Consider the following 7,779-nt stretch of genomic DNA (forward strand, 5'->3'; position numbering starts at 1 on the left):
GGGCCCCCTCCAGAGACAAACGCCTGGCAGGAGTGGGGCTCAGGAATGGGTGATGAGTGAATGAATGAATGAATAAATGAATGAAGCTGAGCCCACCATAATCCCAGGGCTCCTTCTTCATCACTGAATATCCCTACTAACTTGGAGGCACTATCAAGTGGGGGGGAGAAAGGGGACTCCAGAGAATCAAACAGGGTCCAGCGGCTGCCACTAGGGGCGCACTTGCAGGCATGGATCCCACGGGGTTGGGCTGGCGCTACCGGTTCTGAAGTCGGCTTAGGTTTGATTACTGTCATTGTGACCCCTGACCCCCACAGTCACAGACATCTCTGTGATCTGGGCTCCCTCATCTAAAGAGCGGGACCTATTCCCAGCAGGTGGTGAGTGAGGTAAGCAGGAGCCTGTGGGAGATGGCTGGTGGCGCACGCTTGCCTTGTGAGGACCACTGTTGAGTGGAGAAACAAGGGGCGTGGAGGCAGAGCTGGGTCTGCCGAAGCCAGGCTGGAACCCTACATCAGCAGCTTCCTCCCCCGAGGGCTGCCTGAGCTAGCAATGCCCACGCTGCCCATCACAGTGGTCTATGTTGCCCCACCTTCCCTACCGGAGGTGAAGTCCCAGCATTGAGAATAGGTAGCAAGATTCTGTCTAAAAGACCACATTCCTGTATGAGGTCCTCTTTGGCATCTGCCCTGTGCTAGGAGAGCCCTTCCTGTCTCCAGGGTCCAGTGCCAGGGACAGCTTCACTCCTTATCATTCTGCAGAGGGGAATGTGGTGGTTCCAGAGACGGTGCCTATGAAGATGTGAGGATGGAGGTGTGGGAGGGGAGGGGCCTGGAGTAAGCGGGGTGGAGCCAGGCTGTCCGAGCTCCTAGCCTGTTCAGGGATGAGAACTAACGTGGACCTTCTTATCTAATCCACATGACAACTCAGTTTCCAGCCTGAAAGAGTGGAGTTCAGAGAGGTCAGGATTTTTCCTGAGGCTGCACAGCTCATAAGACAGTCCTCAGCAGAGGCCTTGGAAAGACCACTGTGTTCCAAATAAATCAAAAGTATTCCTCTCCCAAAAGACCTCATGCCCTCTGCCTCACCCAAGCCAGCACTACTTGTCCTTGTGTGGTGCTAGAATAAGAAGGACACAGCATCTAGGGGTGAGTCAGATGGCAAGTGTACCCCAGGAGAGCTGGGCCAGCATATTAGCATGCCTGAGATGGCAGCCTCTGACATTTCCCCTGGACCAGCTGTTCTCAACCTGTGGGTCCTGCCCATCCCAGGGTGAGTCGCTCCATGCTGGAGGGGAAAAGGCTTTTGGTAAGGATGAGCTGAGAGCAGAGAGTGCTGTCATGTTCCTGGGAATGGAGGGCCCACACTCAGACATGTCAGCATAGCCAGTGCTAACCCTAGGCCCCTCTGTCACTTCTCGCCAACATCAGGACACCAGGGCTTGGCTGTCACCTGCTAGGAGCTTGGGGCAGTGAGGAGTATGTTGGAGGATGCCAGGGTTGGGGAAGGCTCTGAGGTCTAAGGCCAGGAAGAGCTCGAGATGAGGGTGGGGCTAACAGGGGCAAGAGAGGAGAACCAAAGTCCCCAAGGACTTGACCAAGCAAAGACCTCTTCCTCCCAGAACCCAAGATGAGGTTCCTGACTGTGAGGTGTTTGGCCGTTAGGAGACACCACAGCAGGATGGCTGGGAGCGTCCTCCTCCTCTAATCTGGTCTGGAAGGTCCACATTGACATGCAGGTGCTTCTGTGACCTAGTGGTTTAGACAGAGGATGAAGCCACTGTGGGCACTGGGGACCATAGCCGTACGAAGTGGAAGCTATGCATGCTGGCAGCTGTGTGTGCATCCTGGAGGCAGGTTGGTCTAGGCAAACGCTTGGTCCCCAGTGCCCACAGTGGCTGTCACCATCTTCCGTCTAACCCACTGGGTCACAGAAGTGCCTACTTATCAACGTGGGCCTTCCAGAGCAGATTAGAGGAGGAGGACGCTCCCAGCCATCCTGCTGTGACATCTCCTAATCCGCCAAATAGGTCCATGGGTAAGAGAACAGGAACTAAAGGGGGGCAGTGTCTTGGACCAGAGCTGTGTGTGAAGGTGTCAGGGGCAGGGTCAATTCCTCGAAGAGTGAGAGATATTTGGTGGGGTGGTGGGGAAGGGACTTTGGCATTTCAGGCTATAGGTCCCTGGGTCATTTCCAGAGAGACTGGCTGGGGGTCCATAATGAGTGTTTCTAATGAGCTTCTGGGGAATCTGACACTTGCTCAGGTTGGGAACGCAGTAGTGGAGAAGGATGCCTGGGAAGGAACCTCAGTGGGATGGTGTCCTGGGCAGGCTGCGCCATGGGTGTCTTTCCTTGGCCCTGGTACATCTAGTTTCATGATATCACCAGATGCAGGCTCTTGGTCCACTGGCCAGGCCGATTGTAGGGAAATCACTATGCCTCCCTGATGGCGCATGCCAATAGGATTTGCTGAAGGAGGTAGAGTCAGGAGGATCACGAGTTCGAGGCCAGCCTGGGCTACATATTTTTGGGGCTGGAGGGATGGCTCAGTGGTTAAGAGCACTGACTGCTCTTCCAGACGTCCTGAGTTCAAATCCCAGCAACCACATGGTGGCTCACAACCATCTGTAACAGGATGCCCTCTTCTGGTGTGTCTGAAGACAGCTACGGTGTATGTATGTATGTGTATATATATACTATATATACATATATATCAAATAAATAAATCTTTTTAAAAAAATCATGAAGGCTGGTGAGGTGAGCCAGTTGGGAACACGCCTGCTGTGCCGACACGGATCCCTGGGACCTGCCCGGGTAAAAGCTGGGTGTTATCCTCTGTACCTGTAACCTTAGAGCTGGGAACAAGGGTGTGGAGCCAGGTGGGTCCCCAGAGACTGCAGGTCAGTCAACTTAGCCAATTGGTGAGATCTAGGTTCAGGAGAGATCGTATCTCAAAAAACGGTGGGGAAGAGTAAGAGAAAAGACACTTGACGTTGAGCTTCGACCTGTGTCGCCCACAGTTCACACACACGTGCACACAAACAACACGTAAAAAATGTTATGAAATACACAAAATACCTACTAGAGCAGTGGTTCTCCACCTTTCCTAACTCCATGACCCTTTAATACAGTTCCAGGGTCTACACAGAGAGACCTGGTTTCAAAAATAAATAAATAAATAAATAAATAAATAAATAAATAAATAAATAGACTGATTTTTATTTGGGTGTCTGTGTGTCTCTGCCTGGATGGATGGCTGTCTTGGTCATCAACTTAACTATATGTGGAATTAACTAAAACCCAAGCAGTTAGGTACACCTTTGAGGGAATTTTCTTTTTTTCTTCCTTCCTTTCTTTCTCAAATTTCATGTGCATTAGTGTTTTGCATGCGTGTATATATATATATGTATATATACACATATATCTGGGTGAGGGTGTTGGAGCCCTTGGAACTAGAGTCGCAGATAGTTATGGGCTGCCTTGTAGGTCCTGGGAATAGAACCTGGGTTCTCTGAAAGAACAGTCAGTGCTTTTAAACATTTAACCTTTCTCTCCAGCCTGAGGGAATTTTCTTTTTTTTTTTTCTTTTTTTTTGAGGGAATTTTCTTAATTGAATTATTTGAAGTGGGAAGACCCTCCCTAAATCCAGCTCTTTTGAGGTGGGAAGATCCACCTTTATTCCCGGCCACGCCTTCTGCTGGCAGCCTACATAAAGGACATAAAGGGCTCTAGCAAGTCCGTTCCTTCCCTGGCATTAGAGCCTATGTTTTAGGGATGCTGGGGTCTACTGGCGACCAGCTGAGGCATTCAGCCTCATGGACTGAGCAATTCCTGGATGCTTGGGCCTTCCCTTGGTGGACAGCCATTGTTGGACTAGCTGGACCATAGCCTGTAAGCCACACTAATGATATAGTTTCAGTCTCTCAGTTCTGCTCCTCTGGAGACCCTGTGGAGGTAAACCAGGGTAGTGGATCCTCTGGAGCTGGGGTTCTAGATGTCTGTGAGCGGCTACCTGATGTGGGAGCTGGGAGCTGAACCCATCCCCTTAGGAGCAGCAAGTGCATTTAACTGCTGAGCCATCGCCGTGGTCTCCAAGCTTCACTTTTAAGAACAGAGTCTCCATGCTACTTAATTGAGACTAGCCAACTTAACTACATTTAATTGGAAAAAGCACATTTTAGAATGTCAAAGTATATAAGTGGATTTTCCTCATTTAGACTTGAAAGAAATCACAGTGCATTCTACTTTTAAAAAACATTTAAAAATTAGATTTATTTATTTATTTTGTGCGTGTGTGTGCGCGCACGCGTGTGTGTTTGTGTGTGTGTGTGTGCGTGTGTACATGAATGCATGAACCATAGCACAGGAATGCATTCTCTCCTACTAGCTCATGGGACCCAGGGATAGACTTGGTGGCAAGTGACTTTACCCACTGGGCCACCGAGATCCACAGTAGGTTACACTTTTAATATTCTGATAACATTTGGTTTTGCATGTTTTCATCAGTAGAAATAAAACTCATGTGTAGGGTCTATGTTGGGCTTTGGGATTTAGTGTGTGTGTGTGCGTCTGTGTGTGTGCGCGTGTGAGTATGGCATATGTGGCTAGAGTTGGGGCTGGAGGGACAAGGAGAAGGACTGAGATTCAGACCTGGTCATGTGGATGGAGAGGCCACTTTCCCTAACCTGGGGGTTCTTGAGGAGCTGGTTCTGTCTGGGACATGTCAGGCCCTGGGAATCTATGGAGAAATCTGGAAGGCTGGGTGAGGTGCCTGTTACTGAGGCTAGAAAGCAGTCTTAGGGCGGGAGCATGGGCCTGGACTTCACTCTTACAGTCTCCACCAGAACAGTTAATAACCAAGGGGGCTGGAGAGGTGGCTCAGGGTGAAGAACACTGGCTGCTTTCCCAGAGGATGCTGGTTCGAGGCCCAGCACCCCACACTGTAGCTCACAACTGTCTGGTGCCCTCTTCTGGCTTCTGTGGGTCAGATACCCACCTGGTTCACAGACATTCAGGTAGGCAAAACACACATACACATAAAAATAATGAAAGAAATAGTATTTTCATCACACTTTTTTTTACTTATTTGCATGCATGTTACAGTGTGTATATGGAGGTTAGGGAACAGCTTGGAAAGTCAGTTCTCAGTTTGGCAGTCAGCCCCCTTTATTTTAAAGTTTTATTTTATTTTCCTTTTATGTACATTGGTGATTTGGCTGTGTGTATGTCTGTGCGAGGGTGTCAGATCCTGTGGAACAGGAGTTATATATGGACAGTTATAAGCCACCTTGTGGTTGCTGGGGATTGAACCTGGGTCCTCTGGAAGAGCACCTTTAACAGTCCAAGAACAATTCTGTAGAAGTAACTTAATTGGCTGGTGTAATTGGAAGCTTACTGCTGAATAAGCTCACTCTTTCTAGTTCTTTCCGATCTCTAGCTGGCTGGATCAACTCAGCTCTTCTGGTTCAAACTCCTCTCCAAGCTGACTGATTCAATCTGGCTTCTCTTAGCTTCTGACTGGATTGTTCTCAGTAGCCTCAAACTAACTTTGACAATCTGTTCTAATCTTCTGGCTCCTTCTCATTCTCTGACTCATTCTGTCTTCACCTGTGCCTAGCTTGTTCTCTCTGCCCTATCCCTGTAAAACTCTCTTGGTAAAACTGCCCCCTCTGCCAGCTGACTGAGCTGCAAAAAGCTCACTGCACTGCACTGACCACTGCCTGAACAAAGCTCACTGCAACTCACCCAACTGCCTCTCCCTGCTCTCTTATACAGCATCTCTTTCCTGTGCTCTTCTCATGACAGTTGGACATATCCTATTCTGCCAAATCTTTCTCTGATTTGTCACTTTGTCTGCCCCTCAACCAGATGTCATTGTTTGGGACTAAAAGTGTGCACTAAGGGCATGTCTATAGTCCAGCCCAAGTAGCCATATTGCTGGGCTAAATTTCCTCCACGCGATTCTTTTTATCTATTTATTTATTTTTAAAAATCAAGCATTCAGTACCTACCGGGCTCTGTGCACAGAGCTCTGGGTTGATTCCTTTATTGCTGCATCTCTAGATTCCACAATTAGCTTGCCAAAGAGAAAGGTCCTGATTTGTGGAGTATGGTGATTTCTGTGGTATGAACACCCCCAATGCAGGTGGCTACTCTTCCATTGCAAGCAGGGGTTTACTGAGGACAGAGCTAGGTGACAGTAGGGGGCGCTGTGCATAGTTATGGTCTTTAGTGTCTCTCAAAAGCTCTGATCTCTTTCTTTCTAACTCTCTCTCTCTCTCTCCCTCCCTCCCTCCCTTCTATCCTTCCTTCCTATTCTTTTTTTGAGACAGGGTTTCTCTATGTAGTCATGACTGTCCTGGAACTCACCCTGTTTACTTTTATTTTATGTATGTTAATATTTTGCTTACATGTAATATATGCAACACATGTGTGCAGTGCCCAAGGAGGCCACAAGAGGGCATCAGATACCCTGGGACTGGAGTTATAGATGGTTGTGAGCTGCCATTTGGGTGCTGGAAGTCAAACCAGGTCCTCTAAGGACAGGAGGTGCACTTGCACACTCAGCCCTCTCTCTCAAGCCCCTACCTTTTTAGTTTTTGAGTCAGAGTCTCTTACTGGTCTGGAACTCACCGATCAGACTTAGGCTGGCTGGCCTGGGAGCCTCCTGTCTCCACCTCTAGCACTGTGACTATGGTGTGCATCACCATGCCTGCCTTTTTATACATGGTTTCTGGGGATTGAACTTGGGTCCTCAAGCTTGCAGTGTGAACACTTTACTGACTCACTATCTCCTTATCACCAAGTTTATGTAATTAAAAATTTTAAACATACTCCAAGATCACAACATTATTTCTTTTTTAAAAAATATTTGTTTATTTTATTTATATGAGTACACTGTAGCTGTGTTCAGACACACCAGAAGAGGGCATCAGATCTCATTACAGATGGTTGTGAGCCACCATGTGGTTGCTGGGACTTGAACTCAGGACCTCTGGAAGAGCAGTCAGTGCTCTTAACGGATGAGCCATCTCTCCAACCCAACATTATTTCTTAAACATCTAACAAGAAGGCCTCATAAACTAGTATGAACTACTTCTAGTACATGAAGACAATCCCCAGCTGCAGATGCTACTATCCAGGAGGTGGAAGGAGTTGCCCAGACAGTAGACAGTACAGTTGGGTATCTTTAACAAGCCTCAGTTTTCTCATCTGTGAAATGGGGACAAGAAACTGTATCTCCCAGGGTATTGCAGGAGACTGAGCTATTTCCAAAACAATTAGCAAACAGGACATGCCTGGGAGGTGGGGATCAGACCACTGTTGTGATATCATTGCTTATTTTTCTTTAAAATAATTTTATTTATTTGGTGTGTGTGTGTGTGTGTGTGTGTGTGTAGGAGAGCTAGTGTTTGAGTACACAATTTTCAGCAACTACTTTTCTCCTTCCACCATAATATCTGGGGATCAGACTTCAGACTTGCCTCACGCCAATGCTTTTACCACCTAAGTAAGCCATCTTGTGGGCCTCATCATTTTAATAATAATAACAAACATGGACCCTGCCCTTAAGACATATTTGCCTCTAATCCCAGTACTTGGGTACTTGGGAGGTGAGGTGGGTAAATCTCTTGAGTTAGAGGCTAGCCTGGTCTACATAATGAGTTCCAGGACATCCAGGGCTATGCTCCAGAGGAAGGTGGATGACAGCATATGTATAATGTATAATGTATATGTATACATGTATTATATACATGTATATATGTAATATATTATCGT

Source organism: Rattus norvegicus, chromosome 3 (assembly GCF_036323735.1).
Source record: "Rattus norvegicus strain BN/NHsdMcwi chromosome 3, GRCr8, whole genome shotgun sequence".
Classification (NCBI taxonomy): Eukaryota; Metazoa; Chordata; class Mammalia; order Rodentia; family Muridae; genus Rattus; species Rattus norvegicus.